This window comes from Schistocerca serialis, chromosome 1 (assembly GCF_023864345.2).
Source record: "Schistocerca serialis cubense isolate TAMUIC-IGC-003099 chromosome 1, iqSchSeri2.2, whole genome shotgun sequence".
NCBI classification, from domain to species: Eukaryota; Metazoa; Arthropoda; class Insecta; order Orthoptera; family Acrididae; genus Schistocerca; species Schistocerca serialis.
Window position 1 is genome coordinate 774001502 of NC_064638.1, and position 16500 is coordinate 774018001.

Consider the following 16500-nt stretch of genomic DNA (forward strand, 5'->3'; position numbering starts at 1 on the left):
GAGCGTCAATTGGCGCAGTGAACGCGGAATGGGAAGGGAAGGGCAGAGAAGCGGACGGGAAGGGTCGGCTGGCTGCGGCGCCTGGCCGCGCTGGCTGCTTGTACGACACAGCGACACGGCCGGCCCGCGCTGCTACATCCACTATGTACCCGTACTGTGCCCACGCCGGGCCGCGCCGACACCGTGCCGGCGTAATAATTACAACGCCCTGTTTATTGGCGAGTGGAAACACGGGAAATCTGACCGTGCGACACCTGGCTGCGGACACCTGGGTCCCGGCTTCGATTCCAAGGGCGCGCTGGCCAAGGCTACAGCAGGCCCCTCCAAACGCACAGTGATTTCATTCTTTCGTCTACGTATTTACTCCCATCTGTGTATTTACGCCCCTACACAGTGGATAGTGCAAGGCACTTCGTAGATTATTTGTAACCACCAGTCATGTACCACTCATGTGACGTGAAGGAAAAGAGGTGCACTACGTCTAAAGCGTCGTAATGGCTCTTATCTTCTCCTTACGACTTTTTCATAAAATACTTTTTAAGAATTTCCCAATTTTTAGTCGTATTGTGCTTACATAACAGCGAAGTTTTGGTAAGTAGGTAAGAAACAGAATGCACATCCATTTCTCTAATTTTCTTATTCCTTGCAACAACCTTGTACTTCAGCTTGTAATGGGATACTGCTTAGTTCAAAAAATGGCTCTGAGCACTGTGGGACTTAACTTCTGTGGTCATCAGTCCCCTAGAACTTAGAACTAGTTAAACCTAACTAACCTAAGGACATCACACACATCCATGCCCGAGGCAGGATTCGAATCTGCGACCGTAGCGGTCACGCGGTTCCAGACTGAGGCGCCTTTAACCGCACGGCCACACCGGCCGGCACTGCTTACAAGGGAACCTCCGCATCGCACCCCCCTCAGATTTAGTTATAAATTGACGCAGTGGATAGGCCTTGAAAAACTGAGCACAGATCAATCGAGAAAACAGGAAGAAATTGTGTGGAACTGTGAAAAAATAAGCAAAATATACAAACTGAGTAGTCCATGTGCAAGATGTGCAACATCAAGGACAATCTTAGCTCATGAGCGCAGTGGTCCCGTTGTTAGAGTGAGCAACTACGAAACGAGATGTGCTTGGTTCGAATCCTCCCTAAAGTGAAAATTTTACTTTCTTTATTTTCGCAAAGTTACGATCTGTCCGTTCAAATGGCTCTGAGCACTATGGGACTTAACTTCTGAGGTCATGAGTCCCCGAGAACTTAGAATCTTAGCTCATGAGCGCAGTGGTCCCGTTGTTAGAGTGAGCAACTACGAAACGAGATGTGCTTGGTTCGAATCCTCCCTAAAGTGAAAATTTTACTTTCTTTATTTTCGCAAAGTTACGATCTGTCCGTTCATTCATTGACGTCTCTGTTCACTGTAATAAGTTTAGTGTCTATGTTTTGCGACCGCACCGCAAAACTGTGCGATTAGTAGAGGAAAGGACGTGCCTCTCCAATAGGAACCGAAAACATTTGATCGCAAGGTCATAGGTCAACCGATTCCTCCACAGGAAAACACGTCTGATATATTCTTTTCGACACTGGTGACGGCATGTGCGTCACATGACAGGAATTTGTTGTCGACCCACCTAACTTGCACACTTGGCGAATGGGTAAAAAGATTCTTCTACCTTGCTCGATTTAGGTTTTCTTGTGGATGTGATAATCACTCCCAAAAAAGTGATGAAAACATAAGAGTTTGTCACATAAACTGCAACAAATTAATGCAACAGTTTCACAATCGCACAGTTTTTCCTGTGCTCTGTCAAAACATATGTTTTTTACGTTTTCAAATGTTTCCATGCGTAGACCGTCAAATCCTGTATATGTCCAAGCAAATCTGAACATGTCCTGGAATTTTGGAATTTTGGAGAGCGAAGTTGATTATGTGTGAGAGCCTGAACTTTGATAATTATCTGAAAATAAAAAATTAAATTTTTCACTCGAGAGAAAATTTGAACCAAGGACCTTTGGTTCCGCAGCTGCTCACGCTAACCACGGGACCACAGCGCTCGTAGGCTGACATTGTCCTTGATGTTGCCTACCTTGGCCATGGACTACTCAGTTTGTATATTTTGCTTATTTTTTTCATAGTTCCACACAACTTCTTCCTGTTTTCTCGATTGATCTGTGTTCAGTTTTTCAAGGCCTATCCCTGTGCCAACTTATAACTAAATCTGAGGGGGGTGCGATGGGGAGGTTCCCTTGTTAGTTAATTGCACATCTCCGTAGCACTCTCGCCCTGAGCTCTCGCCTTCAGTGGATGGCCAATAAAGCCACATCGTATGCTTTTGCATTTCTCCGATGTCTTTCCACAAGGCGTATCAAAAACAACTGTGGATTCTCCAACAACACCCAGGAACGTTTAGTACGGGAAACTTGTACCATAGATGCTCTTCATTCAGCCTCAGTTCACCGAAGAAACTGTAATCTTCAGTTGTAATTCTTGAGTCCTAATATTATGTAAATCTTCTGAAAGCAGATTTCAATGAATAATCCGAGACTGGAGTAAACATTGCATCACGCTACTTTGGAAAAAACCTTCCGTCACGATGAACTCTACCCACACAAGAGCGCTAGGTTCAGTCTGTTAACACTACTCTAATCTTGTACATAGTCTCTTCATTAATCATTTGGCCTCGATTTCGTAAAGATTGTACAATCCTTCGTGGTCACCCAGCGTAGACAAACGAATATCGTTAAAACTAAAAAGCTATTACCGACTTTCATGCCCGTTCAAATAGTCCAGAAGCATTACCTCCATCATTACGCTATAATAAGCTACTAAGAAAGTAATTATGAATGTAAGTAGGGATTGTCTGTGAATAATCTGTGTAGGTATGAAACTCTAAGGTAGCCTCTTAGTTTTCGAGGTATTCGTTTGTTTATAGTTGTTAATAGCAAAACATCAAATATGTTAGTGAGTCTTTTCTGAAAGCATTTGTTTGGAGTATGGCTCTCTAGGGATGTAAAGCCTGTACCAGAAACAATACAGAGAAGAAGAGAGTACAAGTTTTTTTAAATGTGGTGCTGCAGAAGAATACTGAAGATTAACTGAGTAGAGCGAATAACTGATGAGAAGATACGGAATCGAATTGAGGGAAAAGTAAATTATGATGCAATTTGACCAAAACAAGAGTTCGAATGTTAAGACGCATGCTTAGGCGTGAAGAAACCGTCACTTTGTCCGCAGCTCGTGGTCGTGCGGTAGCGTTCTTGCTTCCCACGCCCGGGTTCCCGGGTTCGATTCCCGGCGGGGTCAGGGTTTTTCTATGCCTCGTGATGACTGGGTGTTGTGTGCTGTCCTTAGGTTAGTTAGGTTTAAGTAGTTCTAAGTTCTAGGGGACTGATGACCATGTTAAGTCCCATAGTGCTCAGAGCCATTTTTTGAAACCGTCAGTTTTGTGACGAAGTGTAGAGGGTAAAAACTTAAGAGGGAAACCAAGGCCTCACTAGAGTACGGAGGTTCAAATGGATGTTAGCTGCAGCAGTAAATGCAGAGCCGCGCGGGATTAGCCAAGCGGTCCAGGGCGCTGCAGTCATGGACTGTACGGCTGGTTCCGGCGGAGGTTCGAGACCTCCCTCGGGCATGGGTGTGTGTGTTTGTCCTTGGGATAATTTAGGTTAAGTAGTGTGTAAGCTTAGGGACTGATGACCTTAGCAGTTAAGTCCCATAAGATTTCACACTCAGTAAATGCAGAGATGAAGAGGCTTGCACAGAACAGTTTAGAATGGAGAACTCTATCAAACCAGTCTTTGCACTGAAAATCACAAATACAACAACAATAACAATACGTTCTTTATCTATGTCGTGACGATCACCGTATCAAACTGTTTCTGTATCTTATTGTCAGTTTGCTTGTTACAACTATGTCTCATGAAAGATTTGAATTATTTTTTTCATGAGACTGCATAGCTAAAACTATCACTTGGTCATACGAGACTTGGTGAACGATGAGGGTTAGAATCGTGTGGGTGTTCGTTACTCGCCCCTGCTTCAGTAGACATCTAGCTAAGGCGCAAGCACACTCTACGTACACGTCGACAGTACATCACTCGGAGCGACAAATTGAAATGTGCGTATGCTTCCACGGTCTCCCGAATCTCACGCTAAAAAGGCCTCTTGCGTCGTAACAGAGTCAGGGGATGACGTAAACGGTGTGCAGCGAAAGGCCAGTTTCCCAATCACAAAGCGAAACCGCGGTGAAGGATTCCATGCGTCGCGGCAAGTTATCACTTCAGCCAGCGTAGGCAGAATTCCCGCTTGGACTATACTTTACCTCAATCGGCACGACTCATGCCCCAACAAAACTGCGATAGACTAAATTAGCGAATGAATAGCAGAAAGCATGTTAAAATTCCCCATCGTCATTCCGTAGCCGATTGATCGACATATTTCTCAGATCCACTCGGTTTCGCCTCTAGTTACAAACGGTCAGTTCAGTGTCCCATCGATGCAGGCGAGGAACTGATGTTGCAGAATTTTAAAGTTGTCATGAAACACTAGACTTACTGGGTAAGAGAGTATCTGTACTATATGCCACGCCGACCTTCATCACTCATCCATGTGCTGAAGAGATCATGTTCTTTCTTTTATTGCCTCAACGCTAATAACATGTTTAATCCAAGAGATAAGGAAAACTGTAATGAAAAATCTGAATTCGAACATATATTCAAAGCAGAAAAATCGCATTTAAAGTATTGACCACTGACTTAACAACAACTTGTAATACACACGTAACCGATAATAATAAATGGAGATGTCTAGGGCGAGAGGCTGTTGTTATCCACGATATTAATTTTTTCGTGTTACCACACACATTCATAATAATTATTTAGAAAACCATTTACCGAACTAAGAAAAGTGTTTTCGTGTGAAATACGAATATAAACCACCATGTTATAAGAACGACTGCAGCTAGTTCGTTCTTTTCGCATACCGTCACTCGTATGCAGGCAAGGTTTTGCAGCCTTTGTAAGGAGAAAATAGCATTCTCATCACGCGATACAGTTCAAACTACTTTTATTAAGAAGAAGAAAAGGTTGAAAAACGAACTGTGTCCTAGCTCTAATGACGTTGAAAACGGTTAATATAAAAATGTTTTCAAAATGTACCACCATACATCTCAATCACTTTTTTTTCACTAGAAATAACATTTTAATTTACCAACGTGGTCGACGTCTTGCTGATCACATCGCGATTCGAAGATTTTCTCCAAACCTCAGGTTATAAATAGGACTTGGTTTTCTATCGGTCACTTCCACCTCTTACACATTCTACCGGCCACAATATTTTATATAGATTTAGGCAAAAGGGGATTTCTGAGACTACTTTACGCATTGGCGAAAGAAACATTTTCCGAAATACTTGCAATTAGGATTTAATACTTCCTTAGGACCTCTGGTCATTGAAGTAATAAATAAGAAAACGATGAATATTTTTGAAAATAATTTCCTCTAAAATGCCCAGAATTCCATCGAAACGTCTTCTTTGACGTAATATACAGAAGTACATATAATCTCCTCTAAATTTTTACAGACGATGAAAGCGGTAGAGGGTCACATTACAGAAATGAATTAAATTTTAACTGAGGTTGGAGGCAAATACCATAAAACCGTTCTGATTTACTAAACGACAACAGCATCAGCACGAAACGCTGCAGTATTTTATTCTGAGCATGAAATGTAATGAGAGGCGAATTGCAGATTTCCTTTACACGATTTCCAATGTCACTTGCCATAACTATGTCATTATATATGCAGTAGTTCTCACAAAAATATTGGTTAGCATTTTTTAGAAGAGCCGGGAATTACTAATCACTACCAATTTTATTATGTTATTCATATTACGAATTAAAGTAACTACCACGTGAGGCAATTAAAATATTTCTTACCGTCTTGCTTGATAATATGATTATAACTCTGGTGATGTGTGCGTTTTACTGTACATTCTTAAGCAACGGGACTTTAGGCTACCTACAAATTTAGTCTTGTCTAATATCATACGGAAATATATAGCTGCGCGCGGCAATATAATTTGCGTTCATTCATGCATTCCTGTGCAAATCATTAAAAAACTGAATTATTGGTTTCCATAGAAAGGATGTCAAATAAATCACATTTCCATTGGAAAGCATAATAGAATTTTTTAATTGTTTTGGGGGGATAGTTAATAATTAATAACGTGGGTCGGCCTGATCACGCACGTGTGTACTAGTCGCCGCTCCCTGATCCTAAAAAGAGCCAGCGCCCTGCAGATGCCGTCAGAAAGTATCAGACATGAACGAAAGTATACAGAAATGAAACTCTACTGTTATTATGAAAGAAAAATTTTTTGAAAAGTTGAAGTACATTTTCGCAGTTTTTTATGGCCGATGGCGAATCCTCGAAGGCTTTTATTCTTCCATCCAGGAAGATATTTTAGAAAGTGCCTTCTAGGTAAATTTATTACACCGTTAAATGCGGTGTACAATATCGTTTCTCAGCAGCGGCTGATGGGGTCTTCTAAAACGCATAGGGTAGATATTAACACGGTATATGTAAGAGCTCAGTTTTTCTCACAACTGAATATTAAAAATCTGTTTTCATCGTCTATCAAGAAGCTACCATTAAATTGGTTTCACAAGCCAGGTTGTATGATATAATTTGATCGTGTATAATTTAAAGACATGATGATTAAGTTATTTATTGTATAAACGTAACTATAATTGGTAGCGATCCCCAATGAATGGCTTTCTTTTAGCAGAAGACATGTCTGTAAGGATGGCTGTGTCTTTATTTTAGTGTCCGTCATGATCAACAAGTTATCACTTATAAGGGGATATAAAAGAAAAGATTTAAAATTGCAAAGCTTAAGAAGAATACTTATTAAGAGTGAAGAATACTTATTAAGAGGAAACATTACGTACAAGCTTTCTTTTTAAAACGGGCGCATTTTTCTTCTTTTTCGGTTGCCGAGCTTTTGGCAACACCAAGAAAACTAGAGGCAGGAGAGGAACAAAGGAACGTCAGCACAAGTGTGAGGAGAACCGACGCTGTGGGGAAACCTTGGTTCCGACCTACTTCTTACAATCAACCTTCACATTTATTCTCCACTCACCGGTGTGCAGTGAATGGCGGAGAGTTTATAATGTACGAGAACAAATTTTGCCATACCTGTTTCATTCGACTTTGGGGAAAACAGATATTGTCGGTACCCGTCTGCAAACGCCCAAAATTGTCTAACTTTATGCTCGTTAAGGCTTTGCGAAACGCGTGTTGGCAGAAGTAGTGTTTCGACTCGTATTGGAACAAGGCTCCCGGAATTTTTAAAGTGAGTTGCTTCTACGGTGCACATTGCCTTTCTGATGGCGTTTCCCTAGAAAACTTTCAATGACACTGACAAACTGCGTAAAAAATAAAATAAAATAAAATAAACTTGACAAAGAATAAATCTCCCTCGAGGCCTTGTCACGAATCCAACCTGATATGTGTTGCGAACAGACTTTTTCTTTTGTAACGGTCGCCCTTCGTAATAGCATTACTCTTGTTTAAGGCACTTAAAAAACCTTCAGTGAGGGATATACCGTCTCATGAACCTACATGTACACACACGCAAAGGGGACCACTCAGCTTCGAGCTGAAACATAAAATCGTGAAGACTCGTCCAAACACGCGCACGGTATTCAAAACAATGTGTGTGTGTGTGTGTGTGTGTGTGTGTTTGTGTGTGTGAAAACGTTTGGAATAGTGTGTGTTTGTGTGGACTAGTTGTCACGATTTTATCTTTCCATGCGAATGTGCTCTGCGCGTTGGGCTGTTTGCTATAGTTACGGAGGACGACTCGGATTGATTGTGAGTAGTGAGAGCAGAGGTATAAGAGATTTCGCCTCGCGCCGGAGCTGACATCGCGATTCTGCAGATGCGCCGTCCTGGGGTGTCGAAACGTTGGCACACGTGGGCGCGGCCTCCAGCGCGCACGCCCGCGGACTTCGCTATTAGCAGAGGCGCGTCGACGCGGCTCCCAAATGCCACGGCCCTTCCCAGTGACTCAGGGGGCACTTCAGCTGGACGGTTTGTCGTCACCGCCACCGGTCACAGCAGAGCAGTCCCGAACAGACACCGCGCATTCTTAAATTGGCGGTCATCAAAAACATCGTATTATCACCGCTTCACTTGCTATACTCATGCCAAGTTGTATTTCCGGTCAGAGCGGAATCATATTGCCAAAATATTCCTGTAGGGTCGCAATATAAAGTACATTATCGTCGTATTGAAGGAAAGATAGAAGGTCTAATAGTCTTACTCTGTCCTGCACAGTTATTATGATCTGCCTAAATTTCAGTTGACACTTGACCAATAGCTTCATTACGAGACTTAATTACATGCTCAAGGTTTTCACATTGTGACTTTCGATCTTGCCTAAAGATTAAATACAAAAATGAAAAGAGCTTCTTATCTGGAAGAGTGCAACCTGTTTCATCTACGCGAAAGCTGCTGTAGAATTGTCAACCTATTCAACAGCTTGTAAATTAGCCTACGCACACTGTACAAGAAAGGAATGAAATCGGTAGGTTTTAATATTGGATCATTACACATCAACTTCTTGGTATTATTTTTTGCAAAAATTTGAAATTACTTTTTCCATGGTAGAAGTAATTAGTATGTCACCAGCCTTATTAACATAATCTATCTATGGTAAGAATATAGTACTGAAATTCAATGTCTTTATAAATAAAATATAGTTAACTATTTTTTATTTTTGTGTGTATAATTTGTAAGTTTGAAATTAAATAATTAATTTAAAAATGTGTGTAGTAAGACTTGGGTGTTAACAACATATTTTTTCATGGGTACCAGTTGATCATAGCAGCGGCAGTAATTAGATCCCTCCCCAAACGAGAATTGTGTGCACAGTATTCTTAATCTGCCCCCAAAGCAGCAAGCACGCATCTGAGATGGACGACGCCGCATTAAAGAACTTACACAAGCACCGTTACCAAGCAATTGGCTTCAGCACTTCGAGTTATCAAATACCTCACAGGCATGGTAGTATGAGGTCATCATCTGCCTCTGTAACTGTTTTCTCGGTCTATATCGCCATACCCACTTCTCCAAGAAATAGTCTGCTATAATAATAAAATTGCTTTGCTACTTCAGTCTTAAGTCACTTTATTTCAAGTATCTGCATTATTTTCCGAATTAAAATAAACGCCTACTGAAGGTGATGCAATTGTACCGAAACATCTTTTGCCACTTAGGAACGTTGTTTACTACAAGAAGGCACCCCTCCCTGAACTGTTTACTTCCCAGCTCAGTCCAGCCCTTTAACTTGTTTCCCAGACGGTCATTCATGTGTTACGAAAAATCGTTAAGTTTGCTTCATTCCTTTCCGTTGTAGTTTTTTACTACGTAAGTGGACGCAGACAGACAAATGGAGAGGGTGGAGTTGGGAGAGGGGAAAGGAGAAGAATAAAGAAGAATTACACAGACACAATAAATGTTACTTCAGTAAGGTATGACTTACGCAGCGTATATACCTTTTCAAGAGAGCTCAAAACAAATTTGTTGCGCTATTCCTTACATATGTGTAATATCTTTCTGGATTTACACCACAAATCATTCGGCGCAAGGTTCAGATAGTAAGCATGACAACTCAGGTGTAACAATTTTCGAATGAATTAAGAGACGGGAGTAGGTTGCAATAGTTATTCGGAGATAAAGAGGCTTGCACAAGATAGAATAGCAAGAAGAGCTGCATGAGACTTGTCTTCGGACTGAAGATCACAACAACAAGTGACGGCGAAAAGGTGTAGCCAAGAGACAGTTAATTTCTTTTTTGTGCGGGGCTGTGCAGCAGTGCATCATTGGACACAAAAATTAGGCAAGCACGCAATTTAGGAACGTAAGTTCCGTGAGCAGTTTGTACTGCAAGTGAAGCGCCAGCCCCCACTAAAAAGTAATATTTCACATTAGGTAAAATTAAAGAAGTCGAAAAGTATTCAAGTAATTCGCCATTTGTGTGCGACAGGTGAACATTTAAAGAAGTTTAGACATGCTGTCACGGAACGTTACGGGAGTAATAACAATTATACCAGACGACAACGATTTTAGGACACGAAAGTCGTCAATCGGTAACTGAAAATATGTCCAGGAGTCGGGGAAAGTGGGATGTTGGGACAGTACCACGTGGTACCACAGCCCGCAGCTTAGCTAAGCACCCCGCGTAAATTCGGGCCGAAGGGTGCATGCAGTCTGGGTTCCCCCGGCCAGCGGATAGGCGAGTTATGGTCTAGATGGGGCGATGCGGCGCTGATACGGAGCGCTTCCATAAACAAGCGACCCGCGCGCCCTTGCCAGAAAGAAGCGCGCGGCACTGATACAGTCGACCTCATGAACCCGTGAACAGCTGCGCAGAGTACGGCACCCAGCGAAGAGCAGTAATGAAGTGGAAAAAAAGGTCCCACTTGGAAAATTACTGACGACTGACGCTAAATACACTTTTAGAGTGAACATTGATCGTATTTAGAGTACACACTAATTTTAAATAATTGTATTTTAGACTGAAGCTTTAGACAGAAACTCATACAGGCAAAACTTTGACAAATGGCGAGGGCAATCGAGCGACGAAATCATGGGCTGAAGATATGTAATCACTTTTGGTCATTTCTTTTTTATTTCTTTCTGTATCTTTCTCTGCCGTACATTGTATCACAAACATTGATACAACTTCTATAACACTATTTCCTATACTGGGTACAACAGCACTGGTATTATAATAGGATTTGAATATTACGGATGTATTTATTTTTATCGTTTATAATACTGTAGTTATTAGGACAGAAGGGCATTAAAGTTTAATGCAGCGTCGATGTAGTGGCCATTTAAGACGACATTGTAGTTAATGCCTTTAATATTTCTTTTACAGAACTTCGGCTTCTACATTTCTGTAATATTAACTTACTTGAAAATGGAATTTCAGAAAGGAAGCCTCCTTAAAAAGTGAGATAGCGTGACAGCCACAATAAAACAGACGAAATAAATTAGAAAATTGTGCATGATTGCTTAAGTGACAGCTGATATTTGTATAAATATGATCTTCTTTGTATTTTATAGTAACACTGATGGAGTTTCAAGCAGAAACTATGATCTCATATGTATACAAACAACAGCTTCAGTTAATAACGCAGCACCTGTCTCAATGAACTGTACAATGTATGGAAGTTGCCAGTACCAGCTTTGCGACTTATGTTAAACATGAGTTGCACAGCTGAACAGACTTGCAAACACAACAAGTGATTGCCTGTGTATTTACAATCGCTTGTATTATTAACGATTTAGAAAAGTTTCATCCCACAAACTCTCAACGATAAAGCATCAGTGTAAATGACTGTTTTGCACAATGGTCCACACGATCAGCCACTAATATACCTTTGCTTTGTGTTAAGACACCGTTTGTAGTAGCATATTAGAGAATGATTCAGTTTTTTTTCTTTTTTGCGCTTGGTAACATGTCTTGTTAGATATCTTGTCCATGAAAGAAGAATTTTATGGCAAATTATACAGCCTAGGAAGAAGCGTGGTACCGTTGGAAAGATATTACAATTGTTTTCGTGAGGAGTTCTTCACTGGACGGATTAATTTCGCCTTCAAATTGAAGTCAAGGTAATGTAATGCATTAGTTAATAATGCCTCAAGTGGGTGAACATAGAGAAAGAGATTTCTGGAGTTTATGTTAATATACTATTTCCGTGTAATATTTTTGTTGGATGGAACGAAACTAAATTAAAACTTTACTTTAGAAAAGAAAAGAGACTGATTTAACCCGAATTTAATTAAGTACATTCACTATCATGCATACCGATTCCTGCGAACACTAGTGTAAATACTGGCCTGTTCCACATGAAATAATAATAATAAAGATGATGGAACGAGAATACCTTGCGCTCTTTGTGTGGTTGATGACTCACTTTGATAGTTAACTCACAACCATAACCCCAGATACATTTTGATTGGCATTGCATTTGCAGAAAAAAGGGGGTAAAAAAGGGAAAAAATCTAAGTTTTTATCTTTTACGAATTACTCCATACCTAAGTGGTTATTGAATTATGTTGTGGGGCATAAAATAACATTATTGTTCCATATACGTGTTTCTCAAAAGGCCGAATACATCCATAAAGAGTTTTAGAAAGGAATAAGCAAAATACTTCACTTAATTTTTACTTCGTTATGGGTTGTAGCTTAAATTATACTGTCGACCCCCGCTACAACCATTTGGAACAATTTTAGCGGAAAAAGAAATCCTGTTTTTCCTTGTTAAGTACAGGATGCAAGATCTTAAATGTTTTAGACAAAGAGTATGTCAAAATCCGGGAAAAATCAGCGCTCCCGGCAACTGAAGCTATCTTAGCATTATGCCTTCAGTATTAATTCTGCAGTTTGCTCTTTGTAAATCTGATGTACTGTCAACAACGATGTCATTACAAACGGATCTGTTTTCTAACTTCGACAGAAATGCACTAATTTCGGGAATCAGAAACAATAAAATAATTTAAAAGGATTACTCTGTAAAGCAATAGTATCGCTATTATTGGTGTTGGCATTCCACTTTTATTTGATACGCACTAAGTTATTTTCTCTCTCTAAGAAATGTCAAACAAAACTGCCCACAGATTGAAATTTCTCCACTTTTGCTGTTAGTTTTGAACATCCGTAATATTGAATCTAAATGTTTCTACATTGGCACATCATCAATCTTAGTTTTGCTCCACACGAATGGAAGAAACCATTTCAGTATAGCCTATTGCCTACATTCCAGAAGTGTTGCAGTAAAGTGGATCAAAGTTCTAGTATAGTCATGTCCATGCAACATTTTTTTTTTTGGTTCGACGTAAAAACTAAATTAATGTCTCGGAGCGGACATATTTCTGTTAAACTTAATAAATCATATAAGAACGGCAATGCTCGCAAATCACGCGAAAGCCGTACAGAAGCCTACAGTAGAATGTAGGGTTAGTGTTTGAAAGTGTTTGTTATTAGCAGCTGCTGAGAACGACAATAATCAGTTCTCTAACTTACTTGTAAAGGCCCGTTTTGTTCAGTTTCACTGATTAGTTTAGGTCATAAATTCAGAAACGGAATAATTTCTTTCCTTCCGTGGGTGAGGCAGCAGTTGGAATTAGTGATATACTGCAAACACAAGACTCACTATTGTTATATCTGAAGAGACAGTGTTTCTAAAAAAATTAGGCTAATGACACTACTGCAAATTACCACGTGCCGCTGTCAGTTAATGCCTGTTTTCGAAAACATGTTAAAAGCTTGCAATCCCTGTACCTAATGGATATGTTTTGTTGTTGAATTCACTGTTCCTTGTTTTGAAAGTACAGATTCCTTTGTTCGGAAAATTTTCACAGAAGCGCTTTTGGATAGTAGTACTGGAAATTGGCACAAACTGAAACCTTCCTAGAAATGAGTAGATTCTTAAAAGAATGGCTGCGGTAAACTTAACACCACTATATATGAAAGCGAATTTTAGGTGGCATTCTGTAATATCTTTCAAAATGTGTAACATCTACCTCTAGAGATAACAGAACTGTAATAGTAAATTTCAGTAACACGAATAGCTTGCACATGGAACTTATTTATGGCAACGAACTTAAAATACAGATTAAAAGATTGTCACTTATAAAATTTGCAACAAAATTGTCCTATATTCGTGGGTAGTTATTGATATTAATTCAGCAAAGCATATACTGTCAAAATACATAATACAACTCAGCAAATTATAAAACTTCCAAGGAAATCGAAGAAATAAGAAAAAATGTTGTACACTGTAATCAGACTCAAAAGAACTTCGATCGAAAATAATTATTACTATTGTTATTTCTCCGATATAAGCTGTCAAAATGCCTGATATGAATTTTGAGAGTCTGTATGAGATGATCCGAGGTTATTCCCGGATCTGTACGTACTAGTAAAGTTAATTAGCCTACTTGTAATGTGAATCCGGAGGCTATATTAACTGTCATTTTCTACTTGTGGCTGTAGAAGCTTTTAATCCTCTACAGCAATTTTGGCGTTACATCATTTTCAGACGTAAATACTGGATATAATGTCACTGCACAGATGTGTTATGAAAGTTTCGTCAGTTCCAGGTTGTTCTGAGCCGTGACATGACGTCCAATATTTATGTTTGACAATGGCGTAATGTCAAAATTGCAATAGCAGAATAAAATTTTTGCAGCTGTAAGTGGAGAATGACGTCACTGAAACTAAACAATTCTGCTACGTCGTAAATTGCGGGCAGTAGTAATGCAATCACTTGTGACTGCAAGCCAAGGAACGGAAGAAATGAGTATCGCGGTCGACTGTGAAGTTAGCCACGTGGCTGCGAGGTAACGTGGGCCTAACAGTCTCGACACCACCGCAATATTCTCCCCACGTACTTCGACCGACAATCAGCGTGCATTTGCGAGCTGCACCTAGCGCGTACACACGAGGCGTGGGCGTGTGCGCGGGAGTGTGTGGGTTTGTGTCCCCGCGCCGCGCCGCGACTTGTGTGTGTGTGTGTGTGTGTGTGTGTGTGACAATGCGCATGTGTGAGCGGGTACATGTGTGTGTGTGTGTGTGTGTGTGTGTGTGTGTGTGTGTGTGTGGGTGGGTGTGAGTATGTCGGTGTGTGTCGGCACGTGGGTGTGTGCGCGGCGCCACGCACCGCCTACGGGCACACTTGCACCAACCAGTATGCGAACTGGGACCGCCAATTACGGAATCCCGCGTATGCGCACTATCAGGGCGACACGGCGCCGGGCCAGGCGGCGCGCGCGCTGCCAGCGCCAGTGTGGCGGAGCGCCCGCGTGGCGTGCGGACCACACCACGCCACGACACCACTACACTCCACTACACTCCACTACACACCACAACACTCTGTACCTGTAGGCGGCGCGGTTCTCACACCGCCCCGCTAGAAACGAGGAGCACACCGGAGGTGTCGGCAGGATTTTTCTCCTCGCTAAGAGTAAAGGCACTGGTATGAGAGAGCACTGATGCCGTGGCACTGAGGAGGCACAGACACACACACACTGTCACTGGACTTTACCTGTGTCGGCGCTGGCGATCCCCGGAAAGCGAATTGCGACATCAGGGTCTCCGTCGCCCCATCACACGCGAGCTGTCGAGAAGCGGAGGCGAGCAGGCGGCAGCCAGCGGGGAGGTCCAGCGCGCGGGTGCGGGCGTCAGAAGTCGGCGACGGCGGCGGCGGCGGAGGAGGCGGCGGGCGCCGCTGGTGCGGGGCGCCGGTCGCGGCTCGAGGCACTAGGGCACAGTATCGCGGCCGGCATGCCGGCCCGGCTCACGCACACGCCACGACGTCGCTCGCTCCCCCACCACCGGCCGCCGGCTGTGCTCTTCCTTGCAGGCACCCGACACGCTGCTGACACGACACGCCGTGGCGAGGCGAGGCAGGCGCGCTTAGCTCCGCTCCGCTCGCGGCAGTTGTCGTCGTGGTCGGCCGCTGGACGCACGCACGCGAACCGCAAGCGGCGGCGGCGGCAGATGGGCGGAGAGGAGAGAGAGAGAGAGACAGAGAGAGACGGGGACGGGAGAGGAGGAGAGACAGAGCGCGTCGTCCCCCCGCGGCAAGAGAGGGGGAGGGGCGAAAAAAAAGGAGAGAGCGCGGAGTGGAGGGAAAAAAAAGCGAGAGGGAGAAAGGAAGAAGAACGGGCCGGGCCTCGGGCCGAGCGACCGCGCGTTCAGTCTGTCGCAATTGCCAGCGCCATCCGCAAATCGAAGACTTTTACTGGCTCGGCGCCCCCTCGAATGGCGATGAAACGCCGAGAGCGAAAAATCTTCCTCGTCGTCACCGCCGCCGCTGCGATCTGCTGGCACTGCCACCTCTCCCCCCTAGCCGGCACAGGAGGAGGGGATCCGGTAACTGCAGAGAATCGGGGAAATACAACGCTTACAAAGAAAGATGTACAGAGGCGGTGGGGGTAGGAGAGGTGGGGAGAGAGAGGGAGGCGCAGAAAGGAAAATGAGAGAAGAAGAAGGGCGACCGCGACGCAGGAGGTATGCGGGCGCTACTTGTGTATTCGCCCGTGTCTCGGCGGCGCCGATAAAAAACTGGCGACGCGGAGCTGCGAACTGGCCAGAGCACCGAGAGAGGAGAGCCCCCAGGCGGGCGCGACGCACGCCTCGGCGTAAAAGTGGGGGGTATAGGATCGGCGGCAGTTTTTGTGAGAGGCAGCCGGCGACCTTTTCGTTTCGACGCGAGTCGCGTTTGTAAAAGTAAACCGGTGGCTGCGGGCAGCCGCCCCGCGGGGCGCGTGGGAGGGGGGCGGCCGCGGGGCGGGGAGGGGGCCGCCACGGTGGAGGAGAGACGGGAAGAGGAGCGCGGCGCAGCTTGTTCGCACAGATCGCCGCTGATACACCGGCCGGCGCTCCTCTTTTTTCCTCTTTTTCATTCCCGCCCCCTCGCT